This window comes from Macrobrachium rosenbergii, chromosome 19 (assembly GCF_040412425.1).
Source record: "Macrobrachium rosenbergii isolate ZJJX-2024 chromosome 19, ASM4041242v1, whole genome shotgun sequence".
NCBI lineage: Eukaryota > Metazoa > Arthropoda > Malacostraca > Decapoda > Palaemonidae > Macrobrachium > Macrobrachium rosenbergii.
In genome coordinates, this window is record NC_089759.1 from 1,481,657 (window position 1) to 1,501,529 (window position 19,873).

Here is a 19,873-nt window from a genome sequence, read left to right on the forward strand (position 1 = left end):
TATAAGTGACGTTAGGGCTTTAGTGGATAGGCGTCTTTCGGTCGTAGTAAAAACGTATCTGCGACAGTTACCTAAACAGTGTACTTGAGCGGAAAAAGTTTCCAACAAACATCCAACAAATTAGCTGTAGATGAGTTAAAGAATACATACATACATACACACATACATACAGTACATACTTACTGCACCTGTTAAAGTACGTACACTATGCACACTCACAGGCACTTATGACAAGATTATTTATTTTGTGAAAAAAACTGAATTGCCCATTAAATGTAGAACAATAATTTCAGTTTGTGTATTTTCGTCAGTTCTTTACGTGTTTTTTGGAACGTTGCTGTAAACGGTTAGAATCACAGAATGAGTAATTCGCACCCTTTTCCCATCCCTCTCTCTCTCTCTCTCTCTTCTTCCGGAAGCTCACACAGCAAAGAATGTGGCGCCAGATCTGCTAGTTAGCGGAGAAGGCGTTCATACTGACGTGATTCTACCAGTGACAACGATGCTGAAGGCCTTAAATGATGCTGAACCTCTGCTTTGCTCGTCAGCCGAGAGGATCAGCAGTCGACGGTGATGATTTGAGAAGCGGACAGAGGGAAATGTCTGAGTGAGTGAGGACGGATCAAGTTCCAAGAACAGGTGGCAGAGCGCGTGGGGCGGTTCCCAACAACCAGGGGCATTATTGTGTCGGGTGAGCAAAGCACAACAGGAACACGCTGTTCTCTGGAGGAGGAGGAGGAGGAGGAAAAGGAGGAGGAGGAGAGGGCGCAAGTGAAATGTGAGGTAACCATTTGGTCAAATAGAAATGCGATATGTGGGATCTGTCTTCCACATTGTTTGAGGGGGTGATTGGTGAATTGTGTGCGCGCTTGGGGGCGGGGGAGAGGCTGGGCGTGGATGAGGAAGGCCCTCCGGACATGTTAACCACGATATTGATACATTTCCAATGGCAGGTTTCTGGCCAATGAAGAGACGTCTGTCTGAAAGTTCTTTCGCATTTGGGAGAAGGGTTCTATTGAGGGAGAGCCTTCATTTGCGACTGATGGTTTACAGAAATAGCAGATGTGGTCAACTTGCAAACTGACGCTTTTGAATGCACATAGCAATGTGTGCCAGGACCGCTCTGCCTATCATAGTCGTTTGCGCACATAACCGTCCGTGAGATGTTCTTTCACGATATTTCGGATTTCAAGCACTGCATAAAGGTCTCTTCATATACCCTAACCTTTCCCTTTCAAAAGTTCTGAGTGAAGAAATACTCTGCAGTTCACGAGTTATTTTCAAGCCTATGGACGCGGATAGCTGACGTCGCAAAATACAATAAGGCTTATTATTAAGTCTACCTTTTATCTTTGCTGCTATTTAAATCGGACCGCTTTATACTATTTACAAAATTGTATGGTTCAAGACTAAGAACATTGATATGGATGCAGGAAATGAGGAACGTCGTCAGGCAGGTCATTTCTATCGAGACTTTCTCGTGTTGGTGACTTGATCATTTGACGCCACTTTCAATCGTAAACCAATATCCATTTGCACGTCGGCAGGTAACAAGCAATCATGTCTGGCTTCCTACGACGAGGATACTTTGGTCGTAAGCATAACGAAAAGAGAGCAAAGAACAACCGGATTTAATCGTAAAAGCGCCACCCTCCACGAACTGTCAGACAGCCAAAACACTAACAGCAAATTTGGGCTCTTTAATAATAATAATAATAATAATAATAATAATAATAATAATAATAATAATAATAATAATAATTTGATTATGATAATAACTGACATGATCAGTTAGCTGTGATGCCAATAATTAGGTGGTTATGATGAAAAGGTTGATAGCATTCCGCAATACAATAAGCAATGTTTATTCATACATTATTGTTCATTGCCATGTAACGCTCGACCGTGGTGTTCTCTGAACGATTTTCTTTGAACAACCTGTGTAAAGTAAGACGCTTTCGTGCGAGGATATCTATTTTGGCGTCATTTCTAATCTGAAAATATGTAATTTATAACAGTAAGTTCCCTTAAGCATCAAAGGAAAGCAGAATAATAGCCGTACGCAAATACTGATGCAACTTACTCCAGGGAACATTTGCTGCAACAAAACACTGGAGGTACAGAAGTTCTCCTTGCCGTGCGAAGAAAGCTACGATAAACTGCCGTCCTAAAGATATACATTATAATGCTATGTACATCGGCTGGTGAGAATTATAATGCAAGGGAAGGATGATTTCATACTAGATTTCTCATTTTGACGCCATTTCAACCTGATTAATTCTGATTTATGGCGGTGTTGCAAAAAGCAATACCTATAAAATCCGCTCAGTGCGATGCTCCATATACTTGCTATTGCATAGGGAGGCATGTGCACACTATACGTATGTTATATCTAAAAGAGGCTCATCCACGACAGCAGGGCAGGACGAAGGTTTATGTTTGCCTTCACCTTGACCTGCACTTTCCCACATCTGTTCACATTCAAAAGTCACTGAAGTGTCGTCAGATAATGTACAGTCACTCAAAAATGTTTTGCAACATGTTCCAGAAGTTTTCGTTCACCTAACAGTAATTTGTTCTTTTGATATTTACAAGGAAATGTAATTTTCCTATTCGACTTTGGTCATTAATCATACGGTTAACAATATAAAAAAGAATGATGAGTGAAAAATTCGTATTACGAAAAATGACGAAACATTTTGAAAAATTTCACTTCAGATGATTGGGCAAAAGAGTCAAAGAAGAAACTATATTTCGAATCCAGATAAAAGCTTATTGACTAATAAAATAATATTGAATAATCATCAATGAAATTATATATAAATAAGGAAAGAAAGAATTCAACCATTATTGTTGTCAAAAACAAAAAAGAAAAAATCTCATAACGTCGTATGTTATCGTGTGACTCCACATTCGGGCAGGAAAGTTAAACTAAACTGTCTCGTCACTCGCACCGATGAGATGGGCAGCAGACTCAGCCACACCACAATCATTAGCTTGGTAAGACTAATGTCTCTATTGTAGATATTGCTCGTCAGCTTAGAGTAAATAAAACAACCATGTATAGAGGGATACAACAACAGAGAGAACGAGGAAACATGATAAATTCATTGTAAAAAGTGGAGGACGACCCCATTGTTGCACTACTGTTAAGGATCATCATCGGATGATCACTGAAGGAGCTTGGCCTAACTGCCCTGACAGCCGGTGTTGCTATAAAGAGAGAACAATACGCTCTCCATTCAAGTTGCTGTTCAAACCATCCGTAACAGGCTACATGAGACCAAGATATTATTTCATCATACTCCTGCCAAGAAACACTTCATATCAGCGAAACACAAAGAATAGAAGCTAGGGTTTGCGTTATAATATAATCCAGTGGCCGATGATTTCTGTACGAGTCATCTTTTGCGATGAGGAGGAGACATTCTCCACTGACGAGCATGGTAGTCTTCTTCACTGTTGGCATTTAGCATTAACTAAATTAATGTTGAACGTCTAGTTAATTTTAATTCTTTAGAAACTTAGATAATAAGAAATACAAAAATAGGCGTTATATATTCAGTTAACTTCATAAGAGGCATCAAAATGATAGGCCTAAGTAGCAATGAAAGAAATGAGAAATTACACATGATAACGGCATTATATATATATATATATATATATATATATATATATATATATATATGTATATATATATATATATATATATAATATATATATATATATATATATATATATATATATATATATATATATATATATATGTATGTGTGTGTGCAATTATATTCTATGTATTACAAAAATAGACGTGAAATCTGTACGTCTAGTTCAGTATATTTTATATTAAGTTTCACTAGTTCACAATAGACATAGGTCATTCAAAAATTTAATTAATAATAATGTGAAGCAAATGTTTACAAAAGTCGTATTTGTTGATGTTAATAAGACTAATAGTTCAACTTATAACAGTCGTAGGCCTATGTCTACAAAGTTCACACATATGAAGGAGATAAAACAACGATAGTGATGGCAGTTGGAGATGAAAATATTAAAACATAAGAACAGCGGTGACCTCTGAAGTATTATAGTAACATCCTTTAATTAAGTAAAGTATGACAACAGTAAGCAGTATCAGAAAAAGCCCTGTTTAAGGGAAACTGCAGGTAATTTCTCGGACCCACCACTAGCGTTTAGTTGTTTCATGCGCTTACAACTGAGTTGCCAAATAGTGCCAGATGTCGCTATTATAAGCTGTTGTCCGAAAAGTTTTGAAGTATGTTGCAAAACTTTTTTGAGTGATTGTACATAATGTACGATACGTACGATGCAATTATTTACATATGCCCTTTTAGGCAGCATGATTTTATTATAATAAAAAGATATATAATTCGTTGTTAATATGATGCAAATGGCAGTTATCATGCTTACTAGGTCTTAATGTTGATGTGACCAAGCAAAAACGACCAGAATTTCGAGAACATTCAACAAGAAACGAAGACTGGCGTCTTCCAGGAAATAAAGTTACTCCATAATTTCGACAAACTGCACTCCGCTGAATTTATTTGATTAAACCGTTTTTGCCAAAGTTCCAAAAATTATTTTTTTCACACTCCTCTCCAATTACTATTTCCACAATACTCCAAGAATAACGGTTATAGAAATTCCCAAGCGCTTTTTCAGTCCAAAAATATGAAAAAAGGAATGTTTACCCTACAGTATACTCCAAAGAGAAAATAGTTTTCTGCAAAGAAAACCCTATTGTCCACAATAACTGGACTTGCTTTACAATGGACGGTGATTTAATCTGTATTCCACAATCCAACTTTATGTCCTCGCTGGAAATGGCGATCGAATGACATCCTCAGGCTTGTATATATATGCACAGGGAACATTTTTTCTTGTGATCAACACCTGTTCAAACAGCATCTCTCTCACTCTCTCTCTCTCTCTCCAGGTATATTGAGGAAAGTAAATTGCTATTGGATTATTAATAGTGGTTGGTTATTGCATATTTCCCCAGTTGTACATTACATTAAGGATTTATGATTTTCAATCTATGAATGAACTGAAGCCTTTCCGCATAGTCTTCCTAAATATCTTTATTACTGACGCCGATTTTAAAAAAATACTGATAAACTTTTAAATATGACGTTTCTTACGCATCGATGACCGTGGCTGCGAGTCGTCGAAAAAAGAGAAGAGAAGCTGCCCCACTGATTACGAATACTGAAGTTTTAAAGAAACATTCTTCAGATAATTTGATCTTTTCAAATACTGATCGAAGCATAAAAATGATACTCGCTGGTACTTAGATTATTAACAGAATCATAAACAGAATTAAGCATTTTCCCTCTAAATCTTGGGGAAGGGAATAAGTAATTGGTATGTTGAAGTCTCTTCGTCATTACTTATAATCAGAAATATTCAGGTCTAATCCTGTCTTCTCAGCTCTGCCTAGTGGCTTTTCTGTGACATCATCCTTGTTTTTTCTGTTTTCTTCTGGTGCATGCATTTTGCTTGGGAATGCCTTGCAGGGAAGGAAAAGGAACCTTGAATTCCGTTGTTTCACTTTTTGTTTCACTTTCTTCGTAGCCACATACTCTACACACACACACACATACTGTATATATATAGTGTGTGTATATATATATATATATATATATATATATATATATATATATATATATATATATATATATATATATATATATATAGTAGCAAATGCTCGCTATTGCTCATATTTGCTAGTTTCTCGTTAAAGTCCAGGCCGGGATATCATATCCCGAAATAGCACTGGCTCAGAAGGATGACGTGGACCTACAGTGACTTTGGCAGGAGAACCCCGCCCTTATGTGGAGCGACCTATCCATCAACAGTGGAGAGATGACCATCGCCTATGAGACGAGTACCAGACGCCCTTGCCTATACCTACCGTTAGAGTTGAGAAAGAAAACCTTTAACCTAGCCCAAAACCTGTCCCACCTATTGGGCAGATCCACTGCCTGAACCTTGTCGGAGTGGTACATCTGGTGGGGAATGAAGGTGGACATCAAAAAGTGGGCAAGAGAATGCCTCCCATGCCAAACATCAAAAATAATGAAGCACACAGAGATGGTGATAAGAGAATTCCAGATAACGCAGCGACGACTGGCCCACATCCATGTCGACATTGTGGGACCCCTGGCCCCCCTCTGAGGGGTATGATCATCGACAGGAACACCAGATGGTCAGAAGCAATACCAGTAAGGCAGCAGACAGCAGAGAGTTGTGTGAAAGCACTAATAGACTGGGTCAGCAGCAATGGACTACCACAGTACATAACAAGACAGAGGAGGTAACATCACCTCCACCTTATGGAGCTCCCTCACTGCCAGCTTCAGGTCAAAACTCATTCACAAAACAGCATACAACCCAGAAGCGAACGGTATGGTGGAGTGGCTGCATGCTTCTCAAATCAGCACTCACCACCAGATGTCAAGGTGGGAGCTGGAGCATTCAACACATCGCCGGCAGAAGCACTCTAAGGCCAAGCGTTGACAATACCACCAAACGTTTTTCAAAACACTAAAGAGCCCACAACTGTTCCAGATGTCCGTAGAGCACTGGAAAATATTACGCTGGCGAAGACAACATACGACTTAGCAAGAAAAGGATATGTCCCCGAAGACCTTAAAAGAGCAAAGTATGTGTTCATAATAATAGATGCATGCAAGCCCCCGATCTCTCCAGCCTACTCGGGACCACACAGCATACTACAATGCAGAGAGAAAGCGTATCAGCAGATGGTGAACGGGAGAATCACTTGGGTCTCCACCAACAGATTAAAACCAGCCTATATCCCAGACTGCAACCCACTCCCTTAGGCTTGCTTTTTGTAGGGGAGGGTTACTGTGGTAGGGGCTAAGAATACTACCACTGTAGGTCCTGCATGTCGTAAATGGTGACTAAAAGGACAGCTTCTGCCTTGCAGTCTTACTTTTTAGTAAAAGGCTAGGCCCACCAGAGATAACTGTGGAAGCTGCTGCCTTGCAAGTGGACTTTTTAGTCAAAGGTGAGGCCCACAGCCAATAAGTGTGGTTGATGACAGCAAGGGCATGCGGTCATAAAAACCATGCCTGATGTTGTAAGAAATATGACTGCGGCTAGGGAGTCCCCAGTAAGCGACGTGCATCAGAATCCCCCTATTGGCATGATAAATGGGTGAGGGGTACCGCAGTGTTCACGACTGTGCCCAAAGAAGTTAGTGAAAGAGTGGAAGATTAGAGCAGGTATGTGGAACGTTGGTACTCTAACAGGAAGACTGAGGGGGATAGTAGATGTGATGGAGAGGAGGAGGATAGGTTTCTTGTGTGTGCAGGAGACTAGGTGGAAAGGGAGTGGAACTAGAGAGATAGGAAATGGGTATAAGCTTTATTACAGCAAGTCATGAGAGGGAAGAAATGGAGTTGGAATTATAGTAAGTAACAACTGGAAGGAAAAAGTGGTGGAAGTAAAGAGAGTACATGATAGGCTTTTAGAGATTCCAATAATAATAGGGAACAAAGTACTAAATATAATATCAGCATACGCTCCTCAGATGGGGTGCCAAGAGCAAGAGAAAGAATTATTTAGACAAGAGGTTCAGGCTGTCATTAGAACAGTGAGGGAGGAGGGGAAACTAATAATAGGAGCTGATATGAATGGCAGGGTGGGAAAGAGAAGAGATGGGTATGAGGAGTTACACGAGGCCATGGGTTTGGAATTAGAAATGAAGATGGGGATTATATATTGGAGATGGTTCCGAGTTTTGAATTGGCGTGTATGAACACATGGTTTCAGAAGTTGGATAAATACTTGATAACGTATAAAAGTGGAGGAGTGCAAAGCCAAATAGATTACATTCTGGTTAGAGGAGCCGACAAAAGCAATGTGATGAACTGCAAAGTGATCTTGGGAGAAGCATGTGTTAAACAATCAAGCATGTGTTACACAACATAGGTTGGTGGTGATGGATTTGAAAATGAGAGGGAGGAAACCCAAAAAGAGAAAGAGGACACCTTGAATTAAGATTTGGGAACTTAAAGAAGAAAAGGGGGAGAGAGAGATGGCAGGAAAGGGAGAACACAGAAGTTAGACAGGGTAACAGAGTTGAAAATATGTGGGTACATTAGAGAAATATGTGTAGGGGAAGCAGAGGAACTGATGGGAAGAACCAGCATATATGGAGTGTCGAGAAGAGAAAAGTGGTGGTGGAATGGAGAGGTGCAAGAATCAATTAAAAGAAAATCAAAAGCATTTAAGGACTGAAAAGTAAGGCATGCACAGGGTGCTGAGGAACGGTACGGAGAAGAAGAGATGTGAGAAGGAGGGTAGGTATAGCTATTGGAAGGGCAGCAGAGCAGTTGAATGAAAGACTAGGAACAAGAGAAGGAGAAAAGGATATGTATAAGATTTTAAACTTGAGGAAAAGGCAGAGGCAGGATTTGGGTAAATTGGGTGTCATCAAGGATAGAGATGGAAATATACTGTATATGGATGAAGACATTAAGAAGAGATGGAGAGTATTTTGAACAACTTTTAAATACTGAAAATGAGAGAGAGGAGATGGGGGAAGCACAGAGGGTGGAAGGACCAGTGATGGAGATACAGGATAGAGAAGTGAAGAGAGCATTAAGTAAAATGAAGAATGGTAAAGCACCAAGTCCAGAGTTTCAAATTGAAATGATCAAACTACTGGGTACAGAGGGGTAGAAATGGATGCTGGATTTACTGAAAGCTATATGGGAAGAGGAAGAAATGCCAAGGGACTGGGAGGAGAACCTAATGGTATATATATACAAGCAAAAGGGAGATGTCATGGACTGTGGTAACTACAGAGGAATTAAACTAACAAAGCATGGATTGAAAGTTTTAGAGAGGATACTGGATGAGAGATTAAGAGAAATTGTAAAGATCGGGAAACAGCAGTATGGATTCATGAGAGAAAGAGGGACAGTGGATGCCATCTTCATAGTAAGGCATGAAAAGAGGCTAGAGGGAAACCAGGAGCTTTATTGTGCATTTATAGACCTGGAGAAAGCATACGATAGAATCCCAAGAGAAGTGATGTTTTGGTTTGTTTGAGGAAGAGGAAAGCCTCAGAAAAGTTGGTTAGGCTGGTCGAGATGATGTATCAGAGAACGAGCACAAAAGTAATAACAGCAGTTGGGGAAACAGAACACTTTGAAGTTAGTGTTGGATTACACCAGGGGTCAGCATTAAACCCATTTTTGTTTGTGCTGGTCATGGATGTGTTGAGTGAAGAGATCAGGAACGAAGTTCTGTGGGAGTTGTTGTACGCTGATGATCTGGTGATTACTGGAGTTGTATGTGATAAGAAAATGCCAATCAAGCTAAAAGTCAAGATCTACAGCACAGTGACAGAAGGAGAAGAAGATCGAGAATTAGACAGAGAATTAGATGGCGAGATAAAGTGAAGGAAGATATGGAGAGAAGAGGTTTGGTGAAGGAGTCTGCATTTGATAGAAGGCAGTGGAGAAGGAGCATCAGGCAACCGACCCCTTAACGTAGGGATAACGGTGGGAAAGAAGAAGAAGATTACTGTGAGGTCCAGATCTGTCGTCAGGACCCTCAGAGCATCCTCACTTCAAAACAAACCCTACATGATGCACCAAGTACTCCCAGGAAATATAGATCCAGCACTCCTGACTCAAACAAACTTTTATGCATTTTTCAGAAGATACTTTATGTCCTTGTTAGAACTGTCATTACTAATGTTTGCAAGGCATTGCAAGCTTTCCAACCATATGTATTTGAAATCTCTTCCTAAATTGCATATAGAATTGTTAACCATTCTTCAGGTGTGAGAAAACACATCTGACTGTGTATAGACATCCCTCTGTTTTTCCCTAATATCAAATGCTACTTTTACGCTCACAAGAGATCTTGACCTGTTAGAGATTTTGTGTCAGTAAATCAGAATGTCTTGAATCTGCCTCTTACTCGCCGCCTCGTTATAGGGCCACTAATGATATTCGTTAAAAGGGAAGGTAAGGGTTCTTTTTTGAGGTTTCCCATAAACCAAAAATTTATTATTACTTAATTCAGAGGACTGAACATTGGCCATTGGTCTCCATATTCCTTTTAGTCACGAGGGTTCATGATCTGTAAAACAACTTTCTGTATCATTCAATAAAAATGTCTATTATTTTTGAGTTAGCAACTATCCAGTGTTTATCATTGCGTTATTTTTTAATTGTGTACTATGGACTACTTTGCATTTAGAATAAAGGCGTTGACATGGGTTTTCCACTGTTTACGAAACTCCGACGGCTTATTTTAAGAAGATTTAAAATTGTTGATGTGTAAATTCTTTAGCACCATGATATTTCAGATTTTTCTGTCTCGCTCTCTTCTTACTGCCTGTGAGAACATAATTTAGTTTAGATGTTGATAATAATTCTCTCTCTCTCTCTCTCTCTCTCTCTCTCTCTCTCTCTCTCTCTCTCTCTCTCTCTCTCTCCCTCTGGGTTAGATGAGCTCCATTGCAACGAACCATCACTTGCACTTTTGTGTCAGCAGAGTTTGCCGTTAGGGATAAGAGTGGATATTAAGTTGCATTTGGTGCTTCCTTTGATAGCTGTAAGTAATTTACAGGGTCCAGTTTCTTAAAAAGGAATCAGAGCTTACCGATGCATAAGGTGTGCCTCTTAGCTGAACAACTGCTTCACAGTGAGGGAGGAAAAAGTATTCTCAGAAAACGCAAAAATGCACCTTCATGTATGTTATATCTTTATTTCTCCTTCGATGGGAGAAATGCAGAAGACAGACAGCCATGTAGAGACGGATAGATAGATAGATAGATAGATAGACAGACAGACAAACAAACAGAGAGACACACAAACAGAAAGAGAGAGACGATTAAATACATTTTATGTCCGCAGCAAACAATGACCGAAATACTGTGCGCACGAGATGTTTCATTCCTTTGAACTTGAGATTGCATTATGAATAACGGTGTTATTTAATTTCTAGCGGCCGTATGATTCTCTCCAAATGATTCAAAGCCTTTAATAATGAAGGGCATATCCAACGAAAAGTTTAAAAAATATGATAAAGAAGAATTCCTTAGAAGAAAACGAATAAATAGGGAAAACCTTAGAAATATATTTTACGGCCATCAGAGAGAAACTAGAAAAAATCCTCTCTAAAGCGACCTTTTAAAATTATCTTTGAGGTTAAAGATTTATTGAAATATGTAATAACGAAGAACCAATAGAATTGCTCCCAGTTTGAAACATTTATTGTAGAAATGAGTTATTTTGATAATTCAGACCTCTGATCACGCAGGCGACCGCTCGACAACAGCTGATGATGGTATTGACCAAGACTGCTTGAGGCAAGGTCCACTGCATTGTCTTTTCAACTTTGTCAGGTAACTGTCCCTTCTGAAGCGGGACTTTCTGCTGATGTCCAGTGGATTTAAGCGGAGCAGGTAAATTCGATTTAATGATGGCTGTCCGTCATAATATCTTAAATGGAATTCTTTTTTATGCTATGGCCTTCCTAGTCAAGAGGAAAATGGAAAGTATTCAGCTGAATTTTTCCGTGACAGTTTATTGATACTCTTATTATCATGGGTTTCCATGACAATATCTATTTTTGATAAGAGACTTCCATTTGAATGAAGGGTCTTTTGCTGAATGGATGGTCTGGCTCTGGAACAAGAAAGGGTTTCTGTTAGTGGAATGGCCGCCGCTTTCGCAGGTCTCATGATGATGATCGTGATGACGCGCGATTTTGTGCAAATCAGCCTTTTTTAGGTCTCCGTAAGTCCACCAGCAGCTGTTTTTCCTGGCGATGAATTCTGTCTTGAATGTGCAGCTCCAAGTTGATCATATGTTAAGGCTTGGCACTTCCTGTCGGTGATCTAGTTGTAGATCGCCTTTAACTGATTATTTTTTTGTTGGGAAACGAATTAAAAAGATCAGATGGTGGAGAGAAGAGAAGAGGGCCGGGGGCCGGTGTGGGTAGGTGGTGGCATTCTCTGAAACGGCTGGGCTGAGCCACTGCGTCCCCCAGTGAGTGGCCAGCATGACCTTCTACTTCCCTTCAATGTGCACTCGCCTCCGTGTTTTCATTTCATGAATAGTCAGTCAGTGCAACTGTGCACTCTCCCTCATGCATCATGCATACATACATGCGTACATGCATAATAATACTCTGTGATGTTTTCTATTAGATTCCTTTGCTTGCCATAATGCTCCTATATGCAGTTCGGTCGTATGTCCGCGCGACCATTCAATTTTGCAGTTGCTTTCAGTTTCATGGCCATACGGTTCCCCGGTGGACGGTTACGTAAAAGATCACTGCCAGGGTTTTCATGCTCGGATTTTGTTCTTTAATTGGCAGGCTTTACACGGAATGCTTGGCTCCATCTGGGATCGTTCACTGTTCTTCATCTCTTATGTATTCACTGGTTACATAAGAGTAGAGATTTTTCTTCTATATATTTTCGGTTCAGGCAAAGGAACAGAACATTCACTAACATTTGATTGTTTAATCTACCTCCTCAGTTCGTTATCTATTGCAGAGAGAGAGAGAGAGAGAGAGAGAGAGAGAGAGAGAGAGAGAGAGAGAGAGAGAGAGACGGACTCATGAACAACACTCCGTTACTCTCTCTCTTTACCCGAGCTGTGACGCATAACAGTCGCTTAACGGCTAGGTTCCTAATTCATTGCAAAGGTCAACAGAGGTAAACTGGATTTTGGGGGAAAACGCCCATCTGTCCCTCCTCGTCCGATTCGAGATTCGAATGTGGGTCGTCCGGACGTAAGCTAGTGCGCTGACACCACTCAGAGAGAGAGAGAGAGAGAGAGAGAGAGAGAGAGAGAGAGAGAGAGAGAGAGAGAGAGAGAGAGAGAGAGAGCGCCTTTAGCTTTTTATTTTTGTTTATCTCGGCTTCAGTGAAGTGTTTTAACAGCATTTATTCAAGTTCATGAGTTAACTGATGCCATAAACATCAGTGTAAGTCTGATTATATGTGCGCGCAGGAAAGAGCATTCTATTACAAACATCTGTCTGCTTAAAAAACGAAATGAATGCGTGATGCATTTCAACCATGGCTTACCTTGTTGGTGCCAATTCCTCGTTCGTATTTTATGTTTTGTGGTTTCAAACTGTCGCACATTGTGTGAGGTAAATTACGTTAGTGACAGTAGCCAATGGCTTTCTACCTGGTGTGATTAAAACAAAACGTATATAAAAAAAAAATTTAATTACAGCCATTCAGGTTACAATGACTTCTGGTCGATCGTATTCGTAGAAGAGGTGGTCAGTGACTGCCCTTAGATAGGCTCCTTTCTTGCAGCTGCATTCTTCTTGCTAGCTGCATGAGACGACTGGAGCCCTGAGACTTGCATTGCCTCACCCTTAGCTTGTCTTGCTCTTCTGGCCCTGGCTACTTTGACAACCATGGGCGTCTCTTAAATGGTTGCCTCCAGCAGGCAAGATTGCAGGCAAATACTAGTCATAGTCTTTTGGTCTCTCCTGGCACATGTTCAGCATAAGTTTTAGCACACCGATGATACTTTCACACAGTCCATCACATTTTGGGTTATATAGCACCTTGAATATTTCAGGAGAAAACTGGGTACTTTGGTAGCTGAGAATTCACTGGGATATCCCATCCTGCTAAATACTTCCAGTAATGCCTTTTCTGCACACTCCTTTGGTTCAGTCTTCTGACAAATGTCACAGTACCTTGAAGTATGGTGACATCTGCAACCACTCCTGGCCAATGGAAACTACTTGTTATGCGGTTGATGGTCATCTTAGCTCCAAGATGACTACTGGAAATGGACTTATGGGCCAATTTCATTACTTAGGTGTGACATACCTCTTGCCCTGGAAAACATATGTAATTAATAACCTTTAACTTAAAAGTTCCTTCACCTTTGGTACTGTATTCTACACCAGTCTTGGCTCCCGCCAACTGCTTGGCTAGGCTGGGATCCTTCATCTGGGTAAGCATTAACTCAGTTTCTAGGTTTGAAGGGTCAACATACCTAACTTACAAGTTCAAACAAAACTTCCCAAACAGTACAGCTTATGGAAGATAGCAAAACTCGACAGCTTCTGGTGGAGGTCTAAATTCTTAATGATTAATTTTGTAACAATCTTCAGCGACTGGTAACATCTAACAGGAGAAAGATACGCTTTAAGTTACAGAACAAAAGATGTGAATCTTGCTGCATTACTGTCATCATCTCTGGAGATATAGGAAGACTTATGAACAATACGTAGCTTTTTTGGGAGCATTAGATGTTTTCAAGTTCTTCAGACCAAAGGCCTGAAGTCAAATTTAAACGAAAACGTTTCAGGAAACTAAGAAATCACTCAAAAGATGGAGAATGGCCTCTAATCATTCCAACCCTTTTGGAAATAAAAATGATACAGCCATATAGCTTTTTGACAAAAATGGGTAGTCCCATTTGGGTCTGCTCCAACCTAATATTTTCTGTTGCCCAGGGGCCTAAGGTAAGTCATGTGAAATTTGTCTCACTGGGACAGGCATCAAAAAAGGGAAAGACAGATGAGGAATGTTTATCCTTAAACATGTTACGATGCCGCTTCGTTATAACCTTAAGAACTTAAGTTAGTTATTAATGGATGAACAGTAGATATGCTCGATCAAAAGATTTAGAACATTAATAATTTTATTTCACCAAAAAACGAGGCTGAGATACTAACTGTAGTTTTGCTTTCAATTCAGCATTATTATAATCTGTCTCGACACTCTATAAGATCTGCTATTCCCAATGACATTCAGTAAAATTACGTTACGTACGCTCCGCTATATTACATGTCTGATCTTAGACCTGGCCTGTATATCATATAAGACCCATGTACTGGAGATGTAAAGCTAAGCCTGAAAATGCGAATGTCTGTGATGAAGCCTAACTGTATCTGGGCGAGGTGGTAGTTGGTATTAATTTCAGACACATACAGTCCCACTCTTGTCATTCAAGACAGCACAATGCTTTAGCCAGTTGAGTCGACGGGAATATACTGATCGCTATGGCATCATGTTCAATGGTGCCAGCAAACACAGAGTTTTCCATCAGCTCTGGCAGGCCTATGGGACATTAGAAGGAATATGAAAAGATTCTGTTATCACTTGGAGACAAACAGAAAATTGATGGGAATGCAAAGCTACCTGCCAAGGCGACTGATTACGTGAGAAGCGAGCCATTCCCTGTGCTCTGCCTCAGAAACACCACAGATAACAGAAGATTCATGTCTCGCAGTCACGGGACTGGGTCTGGACTTTTTTTTCTATTCTAATCATTGTAGAATCATTGACATGAAGGAGCCATAAGTTCCCGTACGTCAATTTTTTCATATGCGTTGTAAGATTAGAACTTTTTTTTTGGCGAAGACGACACATTTGAAGACAATTTTATTAATACATGCAAGAGACATGCATTGAATAAAGAATTGTTTATATGAAAAAAATAAAATAGAATAAATCTACAATCCAAAAAAGCCCAATGATTACTGTGATTTCTACATGAAATTTATCCATGTTTATGGACCATGAGAAAATGGTGAATGCTTTCTAGAAAGGAACCCTTTCCTTGTAAAAAAAAAAAAGTTATACACACACATATATGTGTGTGTGTGTGTATAATGGATCTTTCCATAACAAAGGAATAGAGAAGTCCTGACTGTGGCAAGATCATACATGGACTCTAAAATGGACAATGTAAGAAATACTTAGATCTGCTAAAAGGAATATGAGCTGTGTGTCCTAAAACGTAACAATGGTATACTGTATACGAATCCTAAGGTGAAGCAAGATAAGAGGTGGATAAAAAATATAAGAATGAAGATGTGATAGAAAATTAAATCCTGAAAATCTATCCTAAAACGTAAGAGGTTTATGTGGATCCTGAAATGAAGTAAAGGAAACTACAGTTCCGAGAGTATAACTAAAGATATGGGAACCCTGAATGCAACAAGGGCATATAAAGATAATAAAATGCAGCAAAGGAATATGTGGTCCTTTAAATGTAACAAGAGACATTTGTGGATCCGAAAAGATAACAAATAGTTTTTTTTTTGTCCAAAAAACTAACAATGGAGTATATATGGGTCTCAAAACATTACAAAGGAATGAGGAAAAAGACAACAGATGAAGGCTCTGATCCTCAAACGTTACATAGGAATATGTGAATTCTACATCGTAACTAACGAAGATATGAATCATTAAAGGTATCAGTAGAAAGCGTTGTTGGTAAAGCTACCAAAGAAACATATAGATACAATTAAAAGGAAAGAGATGAATGGAAGACTGGTAAAAGATATCAGAGGAATATGTGGCTGCTGTAAGGTACAAGGATACTTTAAGGTAACGCAGGAATATGTGGCTACTACTGAAGGGTAACAAAGGAGCGCCAGACGATGAGAGCGTGAAACCTGGCCAGCCATGTGCCTCACAGCCAGTATCTCACCGTCCATCAAGTAGTTTTTGGTCTCCGCTAATTGAAATAATAATGGGTTGCTAAACACTCCTGCCTCTTAACACCCCCCTCCCCCCCCCATCACAACCGCCTTATTTGGGCCGCCTTCCTCTTTTGTAAAGGGATGGCGCCCTATGCTGGATAGAGGTCGCACTCCCCCCCCCGCCCCCTCTCCCAGGGTGCCTCACACCCTTCCTTCCGAACCCTGCCAATCTGAGCTTCATAATGCTTGCAGATCGCTGTAGACTTATTTAGAGTGTGCGTGTTTTTTTTAACAACTTGTTTAGCAAATGACGACCAGCTTTACCATGTTAGGATGTGGCGGCAATGAGGTTGCTTAATATTTTTGGAAGGATTTCTTTTCAACTGTCTCATGAACTGGGTTTGCCGGAAGTTTTCCGAGAGGGTCTAGGTTGAATGTGTCTGTTACTGAGGTGTGTGTTTTTTCACACGCAAACGGATAAATACTCTATTCTGGGTTCTTTTGGTCGTATACTTGTTTCCAAGAAATAAATGATATGTGAAAGTTTAAATTTTGGCAAGGTTAAGGATTTTGGATCATATTGACAAAAACAAGGTCGGATGTTTATTTCAGTTTTAAAGGTTGAATTTCATTGGAGGTTAGTTTATTTTTCTAAAATTACTCTCTCTCTCTCTCTCTCTCTCTCTCTCTCTCTCTCTCTCTCTCTCTCTCTCTCTCTCTCTCTCTCTAAGCTAAGCAATGTAGTTTTAGTGGAGTTGATTTTAAGTCGTTAGCACTTGGAAGAGAAAGTGGGGAGGGCAAGCACCGATTCAGTGGACGTCATCTACTGTGCTGAAGCTTGGACCAAGGAAACTATATTTGCATGCCGGTACTTATGTAGAAGCCATACTTAAAAAAATAAAGACAGTCAACTCAAAAGAGCATAAAAAATGAGACTGACTTGCAGTGAAAACCAAAATAGTGCAATAATGCAAGACTGACAACAGAGCCAGTCCACAGTGACAAGGAAGAGGCTGAAGACACCAGAATTGGTAATCGACAAAAGCTGGACATCAGAAGTCGCGGGTTGGTTGTTAGACGTTAGCACTGAAATCATTTGTAATGATTAGCCCTTTTTTAGATGTTTATACGAAGTAGCAAAGAGAAATGAATAGCTACTTCAAAGGCACTCCCTTTTACTCACTATACATTATGAAAGTAAATTCATGGTACCCTTTTTTCACTTTTATTTTACTTGTTATATTGAGTAGCAACACTTAACTTCCACAGAGGAGACTTAACAAACATCTCATTGTTTGTGTCCACAGACACTGCACTTCTCTCCTAAACCTTTTGCAGGGCTTTGGCTGCCTTTATTATGATTTTGATTTACTTTCATTTCCTTAAGTAAATATTTCTCATCTCATCTTCAGCCATTTGTTATTTTCTTTTTGAAACTAATCAGTCCAAATCCCGCTTTTCTCGTTGTACATATACGACTCTTATTCTTCGGAAGTTAATGAACACTGAGAGGTCATTCTGTAATCCAACTTGATTTAGCTTTGTCACAAAGCTCATAAATCCCATCTAAATGACCTCATCATCATACGTTATGTTTTACATGAGACATACTGCATTTTTTCAGTACTTGCAAACTTCGCAGTAAACTGTCATAATAAACACTCTTCTTTGCCTGAGCTCACAATCACGGGGCTTCTAACAATCTAGTTTCCCTACAATTTATTCTTCCAACCTTTTCCTTGTTCAGATTATTTTATGCACCATGCCACTTCGTTACATTCACAACAAACACTTCCAAAAGCGTTCTGAAGTTCACAGTAGCACTTTTCACTTCTAAATGATCCAGCTCTGCCTCTCTCCCATTTTGTGCTTCGAACAAGTCTTCACAGCACTCCATCGCCACAACGCTGCATTCTCTTCGGGCGAAACTTCGCCAAATGCATTCCTTATACGACAACAACTTCTTGTTTTCCCCAAAAGTACATAATTTAGGCTCCCTTCAATTTCATGAATTCATTTTGCTGAGGACGTCGCATAATCCACTTTCATTGCACCTGAAATCTAAAACAGATCAATTAATATTTTGGAACCTAGGATCAGCAGTTATGATTTCAAACCCAGGACAGTAAAATCGGCCTAATTATTCAATTACTCCATTTGAATCTGTAAATATTTGAGTTTGAAGTAGTTAGGCCCATCGTTCCAAATGCCGGAACGATTTTACAGTCGTTACTATTATCATTATTTGAATGAACGCATTTTCATGAGGAACAAGTCAAAAAATATCACACCGAATAAACAAAAAACATGGCGAGGTAACTGCAAAAATAAAAAGACTCAACAAACCCAAAACACCAAGAAACAAATAAAACGTACATTCGCCAACAGTCGTTGAAAGGTACTGTTATTTTCCTAGTGTTTATGTTGCAGTCATTTTGCCAGCTGAGGATCGAAGGGACACAACATTTAAACTTTGTCGACAATAAGAAGAGTTTTACATATGCTTGGAACACCAAAATAATGTCTAAAATACTGTAATCTTGGATTCAAGTATTTAGGCATTATATGGGCTATTTAAACTATGGGGAATCAGAATGGCTTATCAGTTCTAGAGCATGAGTTTAACCTATCATCTTTTACGGTATTTATTGTTAGTACCATACTTATACCCATGCCCATATCTGTATCATACACATACCCATACCAATATCTGTACCATACTTATACCCATACCCACTCCACGCCCATACCTGTACCATACCCATACCAATACCCATACCCATACTCATATCTGTACCATACCCATACCCATAACCGTACCATACCAATACCCAAACCCATATCCATACCCATAGCCATATCCTTACCATATCCATAGCCATACCTATACTCACACCAATACCCATACCATACCATACCCATTCCCATATCCTTACCTGTACCATATCCATACCCATATCCGTACCATACCCATACCTATATCCAGGCTAAATTAACCCTACTAATAGTCAGCAGAAGTCTATGAGCCGCACCACAGGAAGGGACAACTCAACGCCAGGACAACTCATCACTGGCCAACTTAACATCAGGACAACTCAATGCCAGGACAACTCACCACTGGCCAACTCAATGCCAGGACAACTCACCACTGGCCAACTCAATGCCAGGACAACTCACCACTGGCCAACTCAATGCCAGGACAACTCACCACTGGCCAACTCAATGCCAGGACAACTCACCACTGGCCAACTCAACGCCAGGACAACTCACCACTGGCCGGCTCAATGCCAGGACAACTCACCACTGGCCAACTCAATGCCAGGACAAATAAAATTAAGTTATTAAAGGTCATTTTAAAACATAGCTTTTTAAAACCAAATAAAAG